The following is a 22,517-nucleotide window of genomic DNA, read 5'->3' on the forward strand; positions in this document are numbered from 1 at the left end:
ATTCATTCCTTTAGTCATTATTTCAGAAGAGAGTAAATGATCATCTACTCACTATACACTGAGAGTTGTTTTTAAGGTCTGGATTGAGAGGTTGGTGAATGAGCAGGCAAGATCCTGTTCTTACCAGGTTTTTCTCTGATTGTGAAAAATATACAATAAACAGGTAAACTAATGCAAAAATAAGTTTACTTCACTGAAATAAAGCAAGCTAAGATAACAGAGTGTGATAAGGCATTTGTGGACAAGTCATGTAAGCTAGTGGTCAGGGAAGACTCCTCTAGGGAAATGAACATTAACACATTTATGCTGGAGGTTGAAATTTTTTGTTTGTGAAAAATCAGACCTTGGCGATGACTTTGAGCAGTAGGATATAAATAACTCCCACAAGTTTAGTGTTCCAATAGTGGAACACTAGGCATAAATGGGTTAAACCAAAGATCTGAATGGTGGAAGAATCCAGCTATGTCATAATGCAGAGAAAGAGAATTTCAGGCAGAAGGAACCATAAATGTAAGGCCCATTGGTTGGCTTAAGGGTAGTGTGTTCTATCTGCAAAAGTCGACCTCCCTTATTTGATCATCACAAGTGATGGGGGAGGGTGGGAGGACTCCAAGAATAAAAGGTAACATCAGCTGGAAAATCTATCACTTGTAGATAATGGTAACGAGCTTAAATTTTATATTAGTATATTCTAAGAAATATGTAGGTTTCAACATATTCTGCTTTGCACTTTATAAAATCATTTTGTTTGCTTTGTGGATTAAAAAAGGCTGTACTAAGGGAAACAATTAGGTGAAAGTAGGAAAAAGAATAAAAGACTATTTAATTGCTCTAGTTTGGGAGAAAAGAGATGCTGTCAAATTATTTGTTGACACATCTTCTGGAACAGATTTTGACTGGTTCCTGGGAATACAGAGACAGAAAAATAAAACTCATACTTAAAAAAATTATTCTAGGCTTTTTTCTCTGTTACATGGTTGTATTGCATAATGGTGAAGTTTGGGCTTCTCACGAATCTACCTCCCAAACAGTGAATATGGTACCTCATAGGTGGTTTTTCCACCCTCACACCCTATCCTCTCTCCCTCCTTTTAGAGTCTTCAATGTTTATTACTTCCATCTTCATGTGCATATGTACCCATTTCTTAAAGAACTGAAAATAGAAGAATCATTTGACCTAGAAATCCTACTATTGGCTACCCACCCAAAGGAAAATGAAAAATTTCATCAAAAAGACACCTGTCCTTTTATGTTTATCACAGCACTATTTATAAGAGCAAAGTCATAAACTCAATCTAAGTGTCCATCAATAATTAATTGGTTAAAGAAAATGTGACATTTATATTCACCATGGAATACTATGTAGCCATAAAAAAATAATGAAATCATGTCTTCACAGCAACATGGTTGGAGCTGGGGTTCATTATCCTGAGTGAAATAACTCATACTTTTATAAACCACTCTGCCTATAGAGAGGGTTAGGCATGCACAGCTGTGAGACAACTCTGGTGGTTGATGGTGAGATGGAGAAAATGTTGACAGAGCAGAACAAAGACTGAGTAAGCAACAAGGTACCATACAGAATTCATTGGCCTGAAAGCTGTATAGATAACCTTTGAGCTCCTTTTCAAATATGAGATTCTGTGATTCTACTAAAGCTTTCAAAAGACTTCCATTTGGTTCTGAGTTTGACAGCTTAGGGTTGTGAGACCTACCTTTCTTCCACATGGCCATGAAGAATGGGGAATTGGATATATTTTTGGATGCTGGAGGAACAATGATTTATCTTCCCCTCACCCAGGTGTCCTGATGGTTAAGCTCTGATCCTGAATGAGGCCACTGTAGGACAACTTAGGGTGAGGTACATTATATAGTGTCTCTTTTTCAGAAGCCAAGTCTAAGGCTAGTACTCTGTGTTACTGATCAATTCCTTTAATTCCTTTGGGTTCACTTTTTCTTATCTGAAAAACAAATAATAACCTGTTCAAATCTAATGCTGGTTCTACTCATGTCACAAAGGTGTTGAGATGACAGAAATTATCATCACTGCAGACAAACTTTGAAACCTAATTGAAATCTGTAGAAAAGTGAATAGTTATTTGAGAGATCAGACGCAGGAACAGCCATCTGAGAGACCTTGTTTCTACTTAATGCTCACTTAGAATAAGCTGGACTTCTAGCTGGATATCACGTTTGGTTGGCCACACACACTGACCTTTCTGTATAGTGACTTTTTTTTTCCACTGCCCTGAGACAAGCATAAGTCTCCCTGAGGGAGTGAGAAAGGGAAATGGAGCATGAAGACAGAGTTAGTCTTTTTAGCACAGATCTCCAGGATTTCATATTTGCAAAGAGGTCGAAGTCATTTATGTTAATTTCCTTCCCATGCCTGTGATGGGTGTGCACTGCTACCCTCATTTATAGATCAGAAAACCAAAGATAGTAAAATCAAGTAACTTGCACTTGGTTTCACAGCAAATGAATCACAAAGCTGGGGAAAGGATCCTGGGTCAGACTGTGGTTTTAAAACCTGGGACCAGCAGCATCTGAGAAAGTAGACGCAATATTCTCTCACTTAATCACCTGTGAGTGGTTTTGACAATATAAGGCTTTCTAGCCCTCGAATAGACTTTATTATGAAATAAATCTATTCTTTTTCTTTCTTAGGGTTGGATTTTTCCCATTTTATACTCAGATTGTCAAGTATACAGCCTGACTTTTTTATGCAACTACACTGATGATATTAGGTCCTATTTAACTCATGAAGCAACATATTAGGCAATAACTATGAGTCTGAGGCAAGTCTCATGAAATTGTAGGGGCAGAAATCAGCTGATAGATTGACGTTTCACAGAGACCAAGGATAATAAAACACTGATTTTAAGAATGCGTGGATAACACTGTTTCCCAAACTATGTTCCATAGAACCTAAATCTGTGCTAATAAAAGACAAAATACAGAAGTTTTTAAAAAATAAGATGGGCATTTCTAATCAAATAAATTTGACCTTTACTACAGGTCTTCTGGATGCTTTTAAAATGATAATTCCTTACAATATTGCACACTACATTCCATTCTTAAAGATGGGATATCTGTAAGAATGGCATATAGTGTGCAATATTTCTCAAACTTATTTGGAAATGAATATTTTTCTTTTTTTTTCTTTGACTGACACAAAACAAGACTATGTTTCATAGATCAGTTGGGAAATACTGAAATGTAATTTTTCCCGTCTTGACTCCTTAAATAATTTTGTTAGTATTGATCTCAATTTTTGCTTACAGAGTTGGATTTCCAGCTTCCCCCAGAAAAGACATCTCTCGCTATGTTAATCTGTACATCATTCCTCTATTTTCCAACTCCAAGCTCTAATTCATGGATGAGTGGGTAGTTTCCACCCACCCTTTCCTGGTGCCTGCTTGCTCAAGCCTATTTTGACTTTGTTTTTCTCTTTCTCTTGCTTAAGTGATACGTATAATGTAGTTTTCTCAGAGGGCATGTTGTTGCATATCTGAAGAGGCTCTGTCATGCAGAATTTCACATTTACGTAGGAATTGAATGCATATACCAAAATGGTGATCACATAAAGTGACTTGTCTTACATGTCCTACTTGAGGCACAGAGAAGGGAGGCAGGACGTTCAGAGGAAGTAGGAAACTTGCAGTCAGAAATCAGGGACCAGTTCTCAAAAAGAGTCTTTAACCATAACGTTAGTTTAGAAAAAGATAAAATGGCGTTTAGACAGATACATGCCAGGTGAGAGGGAGGAATATGGCCAAAATTGTTCAATTCCTCTTTGGGAGAAGAAACTGGAAGTTGTGCTGATGACACTAGAGCCTTGTGCCTGACTGCATTATCTTCTGACTCCTGGAGCCCAAAATGTTAGTGGAAAAAATAAGGGTGCCCAGTCAAGGTGGCTACATGGAGTCTTCTGTGCTCTGCCATAGATTATCACGGGAAGAACTCAAACCATATAAAACAGGAAGTCTGGAAAGCTGAGTCCAAATTGTTAAAACTCCTTGGGGCCCCCTGGAATTCTACGTTGAACTGAGAGTTTTAGTAAATTTTCCCAAAGTTAAAACAAAATGTCTCAAAAGCTTTCAAATTATACCTGAAATCTCAGAAGTGCCAAAATTGTCTTAAGAGAATCTTCTGTTATGAACACCAACTCTTTCATGATTCCCTAATCCTGCTTTCCTTAAAGCAATTGAATAAAGAATGGGAAATGTATTTTCCAAATGTGAATATATCTGAATAGTAAATGTGAATATTTTTGAAATGTGAATAGTAAACTATGTAGAGATGAGGTCTCCTTAAAGCTCTGCACACAGTATGGGAAAAAAGCAGCTCAGGAGCTAGGGGGCTGAGCAGAAAAGAGTGAATGCAGCTGGCCTGAGACTGCCTCTCCTTAGAAAGGCCTTCTTACAAGGTCCATCTTTGACTGACTTGTGTCTGGGAACTTGACTGGTAAATAGTTGCTCACACTGATATTAAACATTTCCTGAATGGTCAGAGTGGCTCACTGTGCAGAAACTGTACAAACAATTTCTTTATATTGTATACCTGCTTTGTTTCTGTGCACCTGGCATTTTTAAATATGCTATGCAGAAGGTGTCTATGTGAACACCCCGCAGTATAAAGCTTGGACACTGAGTCTGTAATGTACTTCCTTGATAGACAACACTTCTTTTGTGTTGCCACAGCTCATTGCTGGTGAATTAAGTCCTGTGTGACTTCCACTGGCATAGACTGTTTGAAGCTAGTGCTTTCAGCACAAGTGTCTTTTCCCATTGCTGTGCTTGCTTCATATATGATATAGTTTGGCTGTGTCCCCATCCAAATCTCATCTTGAATTGTAACTCCCACAATTCCCAAGTGTCATGGGAGGAACCTGGTGGGAGGTGATTGAATTACAGGAGCGGGTCTTTCCTGTGCTGTTCTTGTGATAGGTAATAGTAAATGAGTCTCATAAGATCTGATGGTATTAAAAACGGGAGTTTCCCTGTACAAGCTTTTTCATTGCCTACTGCCATCCATGTAAGACATGACTTGCTCCTCTTTGCCTTTCACCTGCCACCATGAATGTGAGACCTCTCCAGCCACATGGAACTATAAGTCCAATAAACTTCTTTCTTTTGTAAATTACCCAGTCTTGGCTATATCTTAATCAGCAGTGTGAAAATGGACTAATACAGTATCCTTTCACTGTAATACATCTTAGCTGTGAGTATAATGATGGTTGAACCCTACAAATCCTTCTAGCAAATTACCAGACCTGGGGGTGGGCTTGGAGATCTCTGGCACAGGGCTCCTCTCTGAATGTCTAGTCCAAGGACAAGACCATTCATGTTCTTCTCTTAAGATCACTTTCCTTTTCCATATGCATATGTTACCTCTTCTGATTTAGCAGAAACCCTAGGCCTGCAAAAATTAGTGTTCTATTTAGACATTTTCTCAAATTTCTAGATTCACCTGTGTTTCTCTCCTTCAATTTCTCCACCCCAACTGCAGCATATATTTTGTCTTTCATTATAGTCTGCAATGGAAGTGAAGAAGTTGTATTGAAAATACATACAAGCACAGAGAGACAGAAATTGAAAAAGATTGTGATATTCTTATATCTTCAGCTCAGTTGGGAGCAAAACATTGTAAAATCTCTTGAGGATGTCTGCTGTCCTCAGATGTAAGTCCAGATTTGTTGATTAGAGAGGTTTGTACCTCAGGGTGCTGAAAATAACTTCTAAACCTTTAGAAGTTTTCAGTGGGTTTGAATGTGAATGATGGAGGTTTGAAGCTGCCCATGGGGTCAGAAAGGCATGCACAGAAAGGAGATGCTTGAGCCATTCTCAAACACGCACACAGGACACACACATTTTAAAGTTCTCACAACCCCAAGTTTTATTTGTAGAGAACAGGGGTTGTGTTGTAGCAAGATTCTAGGTCTCTGTTGTCATTGGTGGTATTGTCTTTGAGCTAGAGACATAGTATGAAGCTAATGTCACCCTTTGTGAAAGGGATGTCCATGTATACAGTGGGGTTTGGAAGGTAAGGCATCAGGAGCAGAGACTTTCCTGAAAGTAGTGACTTGCTGGGAGAGGGATTGTGGTCATACCCCCTATGCTGTCTCTTTGTTCTCTTCCAGCGACATATGGAGTGCTCTCATTCCATCTCAGAGTAGTCTTACTCATCTAGTGTCAGTGTGTCCAATATAGACCCATGACATTTGGGGCAGACGCTGCCCTAACACAAATTATAATTGCAGCCATTTGCTATCACTGGATGAAGCTCATTACCTTATGCAAGTCCATCCAGTTACAAAAAGAAAATATCTTTGACCTTTGTAAAGAGATGAGAATATTTGCTCACAAGTGATCCTCTGTGATCTGTTTAGGAATCTTATCAACAGTTGTGACTGTTATGTGAAATGATATCTGTGGGTGCACAACTGAAACAATAGGAATAATTATTTTTTCTTCTATCAGCTCCTGTAATTAGCAGTTTTCTCCAGAAGGCAGAGAGTATATTAAACTCCACACTGCCCTGGAATTTTAAAAAGCTAAATATGACTTCATTTATACTAAAATCTTTAATTTTCACTGGTGACTAAAACAGAATCAATAGATTTGAGTAACAAGGAAAAAAAGTATTTTCTTTCCAGCTACTGTAATTTCTACTGAGTATAATGGCTTTGAACTTTGCTAGGTAATCAAAAATATTAAATTTGTTTTGTCTAGTTTCTCTTAAGATTTAAATTTCTTGTTTATTTTAAATTTTTATTGTCTAATTATTTGCATAAAATATGAGCTAAGATTAGATATGTTATGCTACAATGTATTTTTCTAAGTTTCTAACAGTTTACTTAGCTTATCTTTAATGCCTCATTACAAATCTCATCAAGACTAATTTATTGGATGTCTTGATGGATTTGTTTTTGTAAATATGATGGATTGTAAAAACATTGGTAGATTTCAGTTATTTCCAATTGTATATAATATTTTAATATTCAAAATTCACATCCTTGCAGTAACCTGGTCATGTAGGAATCTTCCCTCTTATGCAGATGATGATATGGAAATTAATGGGTCTTGGTGGAAGGACCAAGGTTGATTTTTTTTTATCTTTATCACTCCTTTTTTCTTCTTTCTTACTTCCTGCAGCTGATTTAAGCATCCATACCTTGATACCTGTAGGACATAATACAGACAGTAGCCTTTGGAATATGTTGTGTATAGAGCAAACCTAATTTAGTGAGAAGTTTTAGTTCATGACCCCACGTATGATTGATAATTCGTTCAAATGGCCCTTCCATGGAGAGAGTTTAGTCTACTATTTAGTTGGGTTTAGACTAATAAATCAACTTTGCCCCACCAAACTTCTCCCACTTTAAACCTCAGATCACACCTGTGATATAGATGTTTGCCTTTGAGAAAATGGGAAGCTATGGTCTGGTGGGTGCCTCCATTCTATCTGAGAAGGAACATGAGGACATGCAGCACCTCACACAGACTATCCTCACAGGTCTCAGGTGCCTGCAAAGGTTAGCCAAAGAAGTAAGTGTGCAAAACAAGAGCTTCCTGGAAACTGCAATCTTTTTTGACAAATATTACAAGGCAAAGCTAAATAAATCTAAGTCCTGAATAAATCCAATTGTCATTGACTATGGGAATACTAGTTTTGGAGAGATGGCATTTATGATACCTTTACTAAACATTATGAAAACCTTTAAACTTCAAATACAAACTATGACCTTCAAGCAACATCCTACTTCCTTAATAATATGTTTAAATATCAGTTAAATCATTCTGATGGTGAATCTTTAGAAAACTCTATTGTAATAATCAAATAGTCAAGTAATCCTATCCAGGACAAGAAAAAAGATGACAAAGAGAAAGTGGGGAGGGGTAAGGGACAGCAACAAAGGCAGGAAAGAGAACAGATTAAAGAATGAGGGTAGGAGTTAATTGCTATGAATCCTGCATGTTTGTACATCTAAGTCTTTGTGCAAAAGGCTAGAATGTCCTGATGGACGTAGAGTGTGACCATTTGAAACAAGATCATTAAAATGATCACTCACCCAAAATAACACGTTGTGAAAAGCCATATAAATCACCAGCTGCAGTGCTGCCAAATATCTCTGTCTTTGCATTGCTCTTATGGAACCATTTTAAATTAACAATCCCAAAAGGTGAAGATCATGTCTTTATTTAGCCAGCAGATGTTGGATAAACAGTTAGTTGTCCCAGTTTTGTGAGAAGTGCTGTGGAGACAAAATGTATGTATTCAAATCCCTTTTCTTGAAAAGATCATAGGGTAGTTAGGAAACTGACAATTAACTAACAGTTTAAATCCAGCTTCACATAGTATCAGAGGGGAATGGGTATATGAGCAAAGAGGGAGTCGACCAAACTAGCTAACAAAGGTTTCAGGAGGGTCTTGGAGATAAGGATGCCATTAAGAGAAACCTGTGTGCCATGTTACGGGTTAAGAATATTAACCAAAGAGCCTCCAATAACTCTTGACATTAGTCAGAAATGAAATTGGAAAGGACACAGACTAGAGGTTGGGAGACCAGTGAGGAGGTTGTGAGAGGCAATTCAGGAGAATTTTATCTGGGAAAGAATAACTAAGGACCCAGGCCATGTTAGAAACAGTGGGTGTAGGATGCAAAGAAATTATTAAAGAAACACTGAGGAGATTGAATGAATAAAACATTAATGTCTGTATCCTTAGCAACTTACACAGTGCCTGTAATAGGTAGGTGCTCTGAAAATATTAAGTGAAAGAACAAACAAGCCATGTAATACATACGTGAGTATTAACATTATGGTTGTCATTTCTACCAGGCTATCTCCAAATCCTGAGAGTGCAGGCCTGATCTATATTATCACACGCCCAATGACATCATAATGACCCACCTTCCCAACTCTGATTGTAACCCATTAGTCATCCCATGCTCAGTCACGACTGGTAGGTACAAATATTTTTATTGTGGATTCCAAGACTTTCATCACAGCAAATACTTTGCATTTAATTATTTGGGTCAAAAGAAAATATTTTCCATTTAAAATAAGATCATAGATCATTAGCAGGCAATGTGTTTACACTGACAGTCATTCAAAACTTTTTGTCTAATCCCCGAGAAAAGGGTTTGGTAAATGTGGGCCATTAAAAAAAAAAATCTGAGGCCTGGTGCAGTGGCACACATCTGTAGTCCTACCACTTTGGGAGGACGAGGTGGGAGCATCACTTGAGTTTGGGAGTTCGAGACCTGCCTGGGAAACTTAGCAAGACCCCCATCTCTACAAAAAATAGAAAGCAGTGGTCCTGGTGTGGTGGTCCACGACTGTAGTCCCATACACTCAGAAGCCTGAGGCAGAAGGATCGTTTGAGTTCAGGAGCTTGAGGCTATACTGAACCACAATCACACCACTTTACTCCAGCCTGGATAACAGAGTGAGAACTTGTCTCTAACAAAATGAAAATAAAAAATCTGGGTCCATCATTTACTAGCTGTATGATTGTGAGCAATTTATTCAAATCTCTCTGTACCTCAATTCCATCATCTTACAAAACAGGCATAATTATATTTATTTGGCAGTGTTTAGGAGAAAATTAAATTGGTTCTTATATATAAAGTGCTTAGCAAGTGTCTAAAGGGAGTAGGTGTTCAAGAAATTAAAATGTTATTTCATTCAAAGTCACCAACTAGCAGGGATGACAAAGCAATTAGTGGAGCCGTCTTCCTCTCAGTTTTCAAGTCAATTTTCCTATTGGAACCAGGAAACCTCTTAAACTTGCTCACCTACCAGGAAAACATAATGGTGGTTGACAAAGCATTCTTTGGAGGAACCAAGGTTTTTAGCAACCTCAGTAATTATGGTTTCCTTTGCTGCTGACACTTTCCTTGAAAAACAGAGAACTTCCAGGATCAATAAAACATTCTGGACCAGAAGTAATCTTCCAATCATGAAGAATGAGTTCAATGAATGCCACATTTGTCATCCTTCCATTCAGTCATTCAGTGATTGTTTATTGAGCATCTATCTGGTATCAGGCACTGTTCTAGATATCTGTTTTGCATAGGTAATTGAAACACATGCCCTGCCCTCAAATTATTCACAACCTAATAAGAAACACTAAAGCATAAGCAGATGGTTATGTTACAGAGGGGATAGAAATTTGTACAAGAAATAGTAGAAATACAAAGGACCCTGTGATCTATTCTAATAGTGCGTTCATGAACATTTCAATCCATGGGTTATATTTGAGCGTCTAGTGCTCAAATGGATAATAAGAGGGGTAAGTGGCTGATAATAACTATAAGGTTAAGAGATGACTTTGATGTCTATAACATTTGTCACTTTTTGTTTATATCATGCCACCCTCTCTCAAACTTACATAATTATATGGTTCTATACAGAACAACACCCTATAGATTGTCACTCATGCTCATCATTAGGCAGGAGTAACGGCAACAAGGGGTCAAGGTCCCATTCCTAGACTTTTGCATCTGAACCATCCACTTGTTCCCTTACACACACACTGTACACATGCGCTAATAACCTGGGCTTTACAAGCTCCTTTGATCCAACCTTTAAAGAACAATTCATGACTCATTGCTAAGTGAAATTTTTATGTCTTTCTATGGAGTAGATGGGTGCAGATCCTTGAAGAAGATAGACATCAGATGGAGGATGGGAGTACTTTTTGTGCTGCATTATGATGTGGGAGGCAGAAGAGAAAATTCTTTTTTCACTCATGAGATGAGCTGAGCATTTAAGAATAAAAAAAGAGGAAAATGTAGTATGTGGGCTTGAATTCAGTATGTAGATCCCAAATACTGAATGAAAGGGAGGGAAATGTATGCCACAGAGTAAAAGGTGTTATTTTCTCATTGTGAGGAAGTCCTCTCTGTATAGTGCCACAGATAGGGCTTAGGTGGATGATGATGCTGTAGGAAGCTCGATAATCATTCTGCAGAATAAATGGGTTCAGAGCATACTGTGTACAAATAAGAAATGATGAAATGAGCAGAGGAGTTGGAAGCTAGAAACATGGACTTTTTATTTCAATTTTTCACTTCTAATGTCTTTTGGTATAATTTGCCTTTCATTGTAACTAATTTCTTCATAGCCACGTTATCCAATGAAATACTAAGACTCAGTCTAAGAGCCAAGTTTAGTTCATTTGTGTACCTAATTGCTCCTTCCTATTTAGCCCTACTGCTATTACTATAACCCAGCAAGATCTATAATTCAACTTTTGTGGAGTCAGGAATTATTTGACTTGAAGAGTCCAGTTGGACTGCAGAGACTTGTGAACCATAGACAAGTGGGACAGAGGGGGCTTCGGACAGGTGAAAGATCAGGAGAAGAACAAAGAAAGAAAGTGATAAGAAGGGGGAAAATAAGTGAAAGGTGAAAAGAGGATGGCTGAGAGCTGGAGACAGCAGTCCAGGCAGGTGGCAGGCTGCAGGCTGAGCAGCCTACTGAAGGTAGCGGCTGGCCAAGTAGATGGCGCACTGTGTCATGGGAGTGGGATCTAGGGTTAGGTGGAGAGTCCAGGTGGGAAGAACATGGAGAGTCCAGGTGCTTACTGGAAAGTTGTGGCTTATGAATCGAAGATTAAGGGCAGCATTCAGGAACCGTTGCCCAGAAGGGCTGGTAAGAGCTAAGGCAGTTTCTATAGTTAGAATGGTAGGGGTGGGAAATTTCCAGGTGGAGAAGAACTGGGACAGATGGACCCATATTAGTGAAAGTGGAACTGAAAGAGATGAGGAGACCTTGGCCCATAAGTCATAGTAAAAACTTCTCTCCTGGGACTGGGTTTCAAGCCAGAGCCAAAACTACTCCCAGGCTGACTTAGTGCTAGACTGCCCATCTCCTAGAGAGGAAACTCATTAGTTCTCTCAACAAGACAAAATTGGCTCTCAGGCCTAAGATAGTATTCAGCATGCATATGGAAACTAACAGATTCCAATATGTGACCTCCCCCCATGTTAGTCTGTGAGGAAGATATTAGGTGGTTCTCTACATTAAGGTCAGGATACACATTTGGTCAAGATGATGGTAATGATGACCTCAATCCTCTGAAAACAATACCTGGTTCCACCTACACTGAAGAGGACCATGGAGGAAATCTATCAAGGAGGCAGTTTTACATTTTAGCTCTAATTAAGATAATCTCAGCGTGGATCCCAGACACAGACAGATACAAAGAGGCTGGGCTTCCTAGGGCAGTTTGCCACAGAATACTCATTCCACCTTGGGCAATTTATCCGTGTCTAGCCATGAAAGCCAGTTCCACCCTGCCAGCTCTCCACAGACTTCACCATCCTATTAATTGTAGCTGTTTAACCAAAGTTCTCGTCCTTTCTCTTTGCATTATTTCATATTAAAATTCAAAATAGCTTCCTAGTTAAGGTTAGCCTTGAACTAAACCCTAGAATTTTCAGCACTTTACAGTCAGAGGTGTGTTGGTTCTAGCTTACCTGTTTTTCTTACAGTACTTGATTATGTTAATAAAAATATTTTGAGAAGCTTCCCAGGCTGTTTGAGAAACATATAATTGGCTAATATATGTTAGAACTGTATTTGGTGGATATTACATAACCAAGGTGCTTGCCTCTATGGTTCTCTGCTACTTCCTACTTTTCTCTTGCATCAGGGCCAGCAAAGAACAGGAATGGGGGGATCTACTCCCGCCTTCTAGTGTGCATGGAAAAGAGGGCTCTAGCCCTCAGTGGCCCCACTCCATCCTCACCAGCCTCCCAGATGCTTTAGCCTGGGGTATAGACCAGGGCTCTAATTATAACTGCCCTCAACACAAAATGGGACATTGAACAAGCTGGGACCCCTTCCTTAACAAAAGGGCAACACATGGTTCCCGAGAGCCTTTTAAGTTCTATATATAGAAGAAAGGAGGAAAAAGATATTGGGAGGAACAGAATTGATTCAAATAAAATGCTTGTAGTGGACAGGTGATGTAGTTATTTGTGAAGCAAATGTTAGGTCAGGCTTTATTTTAATTTCTATTTATTGAGCATTTAGGCAGTTTCTGTGATATATTCAAATGTATATAATTATATATAATTGTTTTACAGAATCCATATGAATTTGATATTTGTATCCTCAGGTTAGACTTGACCAAATAAAAAGAATGAATGATGGCTTAAGTTTATGTAGAGGGTACAGGGCAGCAACAGGTATCTAAGCCAGGTCTGATTCCAGTGTTGCTCCCTTCTTGACCACTATGACATACCTCCAATGGCTGAGGTATTAAACTGCTTTTTGCTTCTTACTCTGCCTGTAGATTAAAATATGAGACATCATGCCATTATATAGGCAATACCTAGAAATTGTCATGATGGGCCAATAGAAAGGAAACTCAGGAGGACGAGGAGGTAGACAAAAATTGATCTGGTTGGACATTATGATACCCAAAGAGGAATCCAAGAAGCACATTGTTTAGTGAGGTGGTAGTATTTATTATTTAATGAATGAAGCTACTACAGATGGCGTTTTGGGCTTGGCCCATCAATCTGATTATGACATGGCCTTCATCAACAGGTAAGAGTACAGATAGCACAGTCCAATCTCATGAGACAAAGATCATGAGAAGAAGATCAAGTATTGGCTACATAATGCTGATGTTTGCAAAGCTGCAGTCACAGAGAATCTCAATTTCTAAGCATGAAAGCAGCCTGAGCCAACATGATAGATGACAAGTGAAAAGCTGTGAAGAGAGTGTCCCTGGGTTCCTTAGAATTGTACTACCTCAAACTCTTGTTCCCATCAGCTAGTGGGCAGAGGCTGATAATGTAGTGTTTGCCTCTTCCAGTATTGTTAAGGGGACAGAGCCTGTGTGAGTTTTGGCAGCTGATGTCTTTCAAAGAATTAGTCAATTTCATTTAAGCTAATAATCAAATATGTGGGCATAGGGTTGTTCATAGTATTTCTTACTATCTTCTTCAGTGTTTATGGTATCAGTATTGATGGGCTCTCTTTCATTTCTGGTATTAGTTATTTGTACTCGTGAAAAGCAAACAGAGGTCAGAGCTGATGTATTGCTTCACTATTTGAAGGGCTATGATTGTCATGTGTTAAGAAGGTAATGCTGTCATTCTCTATCTTTCAGTAGATAGTACAGACTGGACATAATTGGCAGAGGAAGAAAGAGGAGAAGGAATAGAATCAAACCAGAGAGGTAAGTGATAGTGAAAAATAAGAGACAAAGAGATCTAGAAAGCAGAAGGTGAGTAGCGCTGAGCTCCAACTAGGAAGCATCATCCATAGTCCCAGAACCTCAGGCTAGATTAGAGACGGTGCTATAACCCTAAGTGCCCTAGAGGGCTCCTTAGCTTTCCTTCCTTCCAGGTAATAGAATAAAGCTTTGGTTTTTTTTTCTATGTAGAGCTCTAGTTTTGGTTATATTATCAACTAATTTAGGGAAACACTTGGAGACAGGCATCATGTAGTACTTATAATTCAGACGTTGGAAAGTCCAGCAAAGGCCCAACTTACACTGAATTTCTCAGAAGAGGAATAATTTATTGTAAGATTTTTGTTTAATTTTCAGAGAGGCCTATAAATTTGAGAAATATTTGGTAATAGAATTGTAGAATTGGAAGGGAAATTTACTACAACAGCCGTTTATTTTACAGATAAATTGACCAAGGTCCAGAAGTGTCCAGAAGTACCTATAACTAAATAGTTATAGGTATAAAACTCATGTCTCCAAACCCCAATCTTAGTGTTTTTCTTGTAGCAAACAAGGTTCATCCTCAAATTTGCATTCTTGAACACATGTTTTTGCGTCCGTCAAGTACACATGCATGAATTCTTGCTCAACCATCCAATTATCTAATCTGCTCCCTTTACTCAGGATAAAGACTTGCTGGCAGAGGCTATGAGGGTCTGCTCAATGCTCATGTCAGTCATTGTACAGTAGCTTCAGGTGCCTCAAACTTGCAAGTGACAGTCTCTAATACAGCACCGTTCAAACCCACCAGAGAAATGACACATTAAGGATGCAAACTGGAATGACAACTTGAAATTACAGTTAACATTTAGTGACTATATATGTATATTACAGTAACTCAGCATTTCAAAAGTAGGTATTTATCTGATGTTTCTGTCATGTTAATAAACAATTTTGTCTGAAGGATTCCCATTTACCTTTTCACCAAGCAGTCAATGCAGTGTGTCTTAATTTTGTATGATGCATCTTTAACCTTAATATTTTACTTATCACACAACAAAATTGAAGTATTCTATGACCAGTTAGACCAGCAGTTTAATAAACAAAAAATTGTTCAAATTCAAATTATATAGGTGTTATACGCACACATGTGTATGTATGGCTACAGCACATGTGTGTAATACATATATGTGTGTGTGTGCATATATCTTGTAATGTATTTATTTAGGGAATTTTTATTGAGCATTTTCTATGTGCCAGGCATTGCCGTAGGCACTGGAGATACAGCAGTAAATGAGATTACCACGTCTCTTGTCTCAGGAAGTTACATTCTAAAGAAGAGAGATAGGAAATAATTTTTAAGAAAGAGAAGACAATTTAACACAATTATGTATGCTCTGAAGAAAATTAAAGCTTATCTGAAAGTATAAAAGTTAATAGTTGTAGGCTGGGTGTGGTGGCTCACACCTGTAATCCCAGCACTTTGGGAGGCCGAGGCAGGCAGATCACTAGGTCAGGAGTTCAAGACCAGCCTGGTCAATATGGTGAAACCCTGTCTCTACTAAAAATACAAAAATTAGCTGGGTGTGGTGGTGTGCTCCTGTAATCCCAGCTACACGGGAGGCTGAGGCGGGAGAATCACTTGAACCCAGGAGGCGAGGCAGAGGCTGCAGTAAGCTGAGACTGTGCCACTGCACTCCAGCTTGGGTGACAGAGCGAGACTCAGTCTCAAAAAAAAAAAAGAGAAAGAAATGAAAGTTAATAGTTGTAGAAGAAAGACTCTTCTAGTAAGTCACACCTGAATGTATATTTCTCAATGCATTGTTGAGCTAAAAGAAAAGTTAAAAAGGTGTTTTAGAGCTTATGAAATATAAGAAAGTCCAAATCAGGAGAAAGCAAGAATCAATATTGCTTGAGGAAATTCTATTTATTCTTGATGACCTAACACATGGAAAGTTGGAGCAACTATGTGGATCTAGGTGGACTGAGGGCCAGCTTTCTCAGAAGACTGAAAGAAAGCATAAATGCACCCTACAGTGGGAAATGTGTGGACTGGTACCCCTGTTGGCACTGTGTCTAAATAATAATTATTGTAAAAAAAAAAATCTAATGAGAATTCCAACTCATAAGACTTCTCTCGAGTTCTGAGGCTTATATTTCATACTTTCTGTGCTTCCCAACCCCCTTCCCACCAAAAATATAATTTAAACTGGTTCTGAATTGCTAGTACTTTAGGCATTAGTCAAAGGCAAATGATTATCCTCTCTGGAATAACATATTTTAAACATAGATCTCATGTCAACAAATATTCACAGCTGGAGCACCAAGAAACATGTATTCACAATACAAAGTTATTAAACAAGTCATAAAATTAACAATCATGAGCAACAGATGACAGAAATAACAAATTACAGAGATTAATTATGAGATCAGATATGATCAGTATATTTTATATTTTTGAATAAATAAAAGAGACTATTAAAGTATAATGACAGATACTATTAAAATCAACAGGGATATATTTGCAAAAGAACTAGTTAAAATGGCAAGACACAGTGATTGAAATGATTAATTCAACAGACAGATTAAACATTCAATGAGATGTAGCTGAAGAGGGAATTAGCCAACTGGATGACAGATCTGACAATATAAAATGACAATGGAATGCTGCACAGAGAGGTGAGAAAACAGAAAATTGGAGAGAGAAAGCAGAAAATTGAGAGAGTTAAAATGCAGAAGACTAAGTGGGCAATTTCTAACTATGTTGTAATGATTAGGGTACAGACCAAAGTACTGTGATTAAGAGACCCTAAAATACAGTGGTTTATATAAAACAGAGTTTCTATCTTTCTTCCACAATAGTCTAGAAAAAAATGGTTTTTAAGTGGTAGGAAACCTCTGCCATTCTTGATATATGTTTTCTAATGTTACTTAAATATTACTCTCTCTTACCAATAAGAATACGTGGAAATGAGAAGTTCCTTACAGTACTGTCACTCACACTAATGACCAGAACTCATAACTCAGCTGCATGAACACAATTAGCCACACTTTCAATCTCAACAATTGCACATCAAATTTCCCTCATGCTTCCAATCGCTATGTCTTCCACTACCAGCTGCAGAAAACTCTGGTTTTAAAGGGGTTTATAGGACTATATTACACTTATTCAGATAATCTCCTTATCTTATATTCAACTATGCCATATAGTGTAACATTATCATGGGAGAGCTATCTCATCATATTCACAAGTTCTGGAGATTAGGACATGGAGCCTTGGAAGCCAATTTTCAAAATCTGCCTACCACATAAAGTAAGCACAAACTTAAGAAGGAGATAATTTCAAAAAATAATAGTAGTAAATTACTGAAGAATAAAACAAAGATATAATGGAGAGACTATCAAAAAAGATTAAGTGTGTCCATTGAAAAGACAAAATAGACAATTCAATTTTCCTTATAAACTAGAGAGAAAACCCCAAATAAACAATATTAGGCATAAAAAATGAGCCATAACTACAGAGAAGCACAGGTTAAAGTAATGAAATGCTAGTACATTCAGAGCATATATGTAGGAAATACATTTCTAGATAAATATAAGGAGCAAAAATAGATTTAAGAAATAAAAGGCATTAATGGCTTTAAACTCATTAAGGAAAATTGCATTAAATCTTTCTCCGAAGAAAATAGCATTCATTTTATAGGTCAACTCAACCAAACATTTATGAAACACATAATCCCAATCTGACATCCTCACAAGATTGTAACCTGTTACCTAAAGACAGTTGAACTTGGTTAAGTTAAGGGGTTGGGCAAACAGGTGGAACTGTGGTTGGAGTTGGGGGAGATAAGTGGGTGCATGTTTATGCAAGGAGGTTGAGGACATTGTGTGCCTCTGATCTTTAGGAGAAGTGACCTTGTGCTCTCTGGTCACTCACTATTTTATATGAATATTAAAAGATCCTTGAAGGGGAACAAACAACAGGTGCCAAAAGGTACAGATAGTGCAGTCCATCCACCTTTATATCTTGGTTGTCGTGGAAGTTTGAGCTGATTTAATATAAGAGGCCTCAGACCAAAGGTTTTCTGAATTTGTTTTTATGTTTTGTTAATTTTCTTATATCTTTATTTTTGTTCTTGTGATACTAATTATAACCCAGCTAATCTCTTCAATTTTCTTCTACCTTAGCAGTTTGTATGTGTCCTTGTTCCTCTTTTATTCAGTTCAAGATCCCCATAATTATGGAGTCACAATTTTTTATAGGTTCTATGAATAACTAAATCCAGGTAGAAACCAATATCGAATGTATAGGATTTAGTTTATTCTTGTTAAGTGAATTATGACTATTGAATGCTAACTGATATCCTAAAATAGTTCATTAGCTACTATTCCTTCATCTCATACATCTGTACCTCTTCCTGTCACCAAGCGCTCAGTTTGTATTGATGAGCAGCTTCTCCACTGACAAAGAGACTGACTTTATTGCATGGCACTGAAGAAAGAAAATATGACTTGTGGATTAAAGATCCAATTTAATTCTCACTTCTTATGAAATAAATAAACAAATTATACATCTTTCCAAGATTCTGAGGCATCTATAATCGAGCCAAATTGGAAGCTAGAGGTATGTTAGGTTATGATACTAGTTGCTAGACTGTGGTCAACAGGCAAGACTAGACATAATCTGTACAACATTGGAAGACACTAAGATCCCAAAAAGGGTCATCTTGAAAACTACATCCCTAAAGTAAAGCCTGCAATTGAGAATTAGTAGACATAGCCAAGATACTAGGAGGCATGAATATAGTGGGGGTGTAGAGCAAAGTTCAATTCTTTCTTGCCCAGGACTGTTTGAAGCATAGATTCTCCTTGACTTATGATGGGGTTACATTTCAATAAACCTATTGTAAGGTGAAAATATCTTAAGTCAAAAATGCATTGAATACAGATAACCTACTAAACAGCATAGCTCAGCCCAGCCTAGCTTAAATATGCTCAGAACAATACATTGGCCCATAGTTGGCCTGTTTTATAAATTTTATAATTTTTATAAATCTTATAAATTTTATAATTTATAAAATTATCTAACACAAAGCCTGTTTTATAACAAAGTGCTGAATATCTCATGTATCTTATTGAATGCTGGACTGATAATGAAAAACAGAATGGCTGTATCAGTTGTTTACCCTCATGAACGTGTGGCTGACTGGGAGCTGTGGCTCGCTGCCAGTGTCCTGCATGGAGACAGCAAAAGAGAGAGAGGGAGAATAGCACCCCATCATAGCATAGCATCCCTGGAAAGGATCAAAATTCAAAGTATGGTTTCTATTGAATATGTATCACTTTTGTACCATCATAAAGTCAAAAAATAAGTTGAAAAATAACGTCAGAGACCATTTGTATGTCATGCACTCAAGCTCTGAAGAATTTTCTGTCTACAGAAGCTTGAAGATATCAACTGGATTCTGAAAGTAAACAATTTTTGGAACTGGATTATTTTTTATAGTCCTCCTTGCTCGGTTATTCTGTGATATATAGATGACTTTTACTAAAAATCTAGAAGCACCTGGATAAGCACATTGCAAATCCTGATCACTTATAAAGAGAACTTTCTGTATGAGTTTGTGAAGAGAGAGTTCCATTTTGTTAGAGAAAATCAATCTTCCCTAATGAGCACTGAAAAATCTTATTAATGTTACCTTCAAAATTCCACTTTGGCTCAACATTCTGGGGATTATGAGGCAGGAATCTTTTTTTTTATTTATTTATTTATTTATTTATTTATGTTTTTTTTGCCTCCTCTATGCATGACCCTGAGTCAGTTTCTTTAGCATTTTTCTCTAAACTTCGGTTTTTTTCCTGTGTAGAGAATATGTTAACTCTCTTTCACAGCTGGTTCATATAAATTAAATTAATTATTAAATGTATGTCTAGTAAAGTTCCTGGCAAGTTATAAATGTTACTTAAATATTATTTTTATTGTCAGTAGTAGTATTCCCAGTAATAGTCATTTTATAGATATATTTTATTAATTAATTAGCAAATATTTACTGATGCTTGGGAAGACACTGAAGTAGATGCTGAGATGGCAGCAGAAAATTTTTGCACAAGATCTGTGTCTCGGTTACTTTGTAATCTGACTGGAAAGAGAAATCACATAGGCACATGCGAGCAGAGCTGCAGGCTATAGGAGCCAAAAGAGGAGCTCAGAAAGTCAAGTTTAATCTATTTCAACGATATTAGATGACAGGGCTGGAGAGACGTCCCTGAAGACTGGGTCTCAGATGAGGTAGGTCCTGGGGTGTGGAGTTAACTCACCGGTGAGGCTTTTGTTTGATTGTGTTTTTAGGAGAAAAGGCATATGAATTTATTTAACGTGTATGCACAAGAACCTTCAGAATGAAGACCCAACCCCCATCCCCTCATAGGGTACGGAAGCCTATGTACCATCTTGAGGTTACAGAAAGAATGAGGTTTCAGAGAATGACCCAGAATGGGTTATGATGACAAATCAGGTCATAGAAGCGAGAAAAGAGGAGGTTTTACTAGGCAAGGTGGTGTTGTTACATAGTTGAAACTTCACAGGTAGCAGCCCTCAGAGAAAAAGGTGGTCAATGTTTCTTTTCAGATCTTTAGAGGAGTCAGCCTCTCTGTTAATCTTTCCTAGATCCAGACAAGGCCAGGCCTGGCTGCATTAGTGCAGATTATTTATTTATTTATTTATTTTATTATACTTTAAGTTTTAGGGTACATGTGCACAACATGCAGGTTAGTTACATATGTATACATGTGCCATGTTGGTGTGCTGCACCCAGTAACTCGTCATTTAACATTAGGTATATCTCCTAATGCTATCTCTCCCCCATCCCCCCACCCCACAACAGTCCCTGGTGTGTGATGTTCCCCTTCCTGTGTCCATGTGTTCTCATTGTTCAATTCCCACCTATGAGTGAGAACATGTGGCGTTTGGTTTTTTGTCCTTGCGATAGTTTGCTAAGAATGATGGTTTCCAGCTTCATCCATGTCCCTACAAAGGACATGAACTCATCATTTTTTATGGCTGCACAGTATTCCATGGTGTATATGTGCCACATTTTCTTAATCCAGTCTATCATTGTTGGACATCTGGGTTGGTTCCAAGTCTTTGCTATTGTGAATAGTGCTGCAATAAACATACGTGTGCATGTGTCTTTATAGCAGCATGATTTATAATCCTTTGGGTATATACCCAGTAATGGGATGGCTGGATCAAGTGGTATTTCTAGTTCCAGATCCCTGAGAAATCTCCACACCGACTTCCACAATGGTTGAACTAGTTTACAGTCCCACCAACAGTGTAAAAGTGTTCCTATTTCTCCACATCCTCTCCAGCACCTGTTGTTTCCTGACTTTTTAATGATCGCCATTCTAACTGGTGTGAGATGGTATCTCATTGTGGTTTTGATTTGCATTTCTCTGATGGCCAGCGATGATGAGCATTTTTCCATGTGTCTTTTGGCTGCATAAATGTCTTCTTTTGAGAAGTGTCTGTTCATATCCTTCGCCCACTTTTTGATGGGATTGTTTGTTTTTTTCTTGTAAATTTGTTTGAGTTCATTGTAGATTCTGGATATTAGCCCTTTGTCAGATGAGTAGGTTGCGAAAATTTTCTCCCATTCTGTAGGCTGCCTGTTCACTCTGATGGTAGTTTCTTTTGCTGTGCAGAAGCTCTTTAGTTGAATTAGATCCCATTTGTCAATTTTGGCTTTTGTTGCCATTGCTTTTGGTGTTTTAGACATGAAGTCCTTGCCCATGCCTATATCCTGAATGGTATTGACTAGGTTTTCTTCTAGGGTTTTTATGGTTTCAGGTCCAACATTTAAGCCTTTAATCCATCTTGAATTAATTTTTGTATAAGGTGTAAGGAAGGGATCCAGTTTCAGCTTTCTACATATGGCTAGCCAGTTTTCCCAGCACCATTTGTTAAATAGGGGATCGTTTCCCCATTTCTTGTTTTTGTCAGGTTTGTCAAAGATCAGATGGTTGTAGATATGTGGCATTATTTCTGAGAGCTCTGTTCTGTTCCATTGATCTATATCTCTGTTTTGGTACCAGTACCATGCTGTTTTGGTTACTGTAGCCTTGTAGTATAGTTTGAAGTCAGGTAGCGTGATGCCTCCAGCTTTGTTCTTTTGGCTTAGGATTGTCTTGGCAATGCGGGCTCTTTTTTGGTTCCATATGAACTTTAAAGTAGTTTTTTCCAATTCTGTGAAGAAAGTCATTTGTAGCTTGATGGGGATGGCATTGAATGTATAAATTACCTTGGGCAGTATGGCCAT

The 22,517-nt window shown here is 37.9% G+C and overlaps 2 long non-coding RNA genes across 3 annotated transcripts in view; one reads left to right on the top strand and one right to left on the bottom strand.

Annotated features, from left to right (window-relative positions):
• The first annotated feature begins 529 nt into the window (after positions 1-529).
• The window catches only part of LOC129030696 (uncharacterized), a 123,614-nt gene continuing 101,626 nt past the window's right edge, over positions 530-22,517 (top strand). The window contains exons 1-3 of one of the 2 annotated variants that reach the window (XR_008500732.1): positions 530-660; positions 8,844-8,967; positions 14,137-14,205. This is a non-coding gene — a long non-coding RNA (uncharacterized LOC129030696). The remainder of the gene's footprint in view (positions 661-8,843; positions 8,968-14,136; positions 14,206-22,517) is intronic. The other variant, XR_008500733.1, reaches the window with a different exon arrangement.
• LOC129030694 (uncharacterized) lies at positions 6,973-8,887 on the bottom strand. Its single transcript, XR_008500727.1, has 3 exons — positions 8,809-8,887; positions 8,075-8,257; positions 6,973-7,184 (listed from the first exon to the last, which is right to left on the bottom strand). It is a non-coding gene; the product is annotated as an uncharacterized LOC129030694 (long non-coding RNA).

This window comes from Pongo pygmaeus, chromosome 12, assembly GCF_028885625.2.
Source record: "Pongo pygmaeus isolate AG05252 chromosome 12, NHGRI_mPonPyg2-v2.0_pri, whole genome shotgun sequence".
Classification (NCBI taxonomy): Eukaryota; Metazoa; Chordata; class Mammalia; order Primates; family Hominidae; genus Pongo; species Pongo pygmaeus.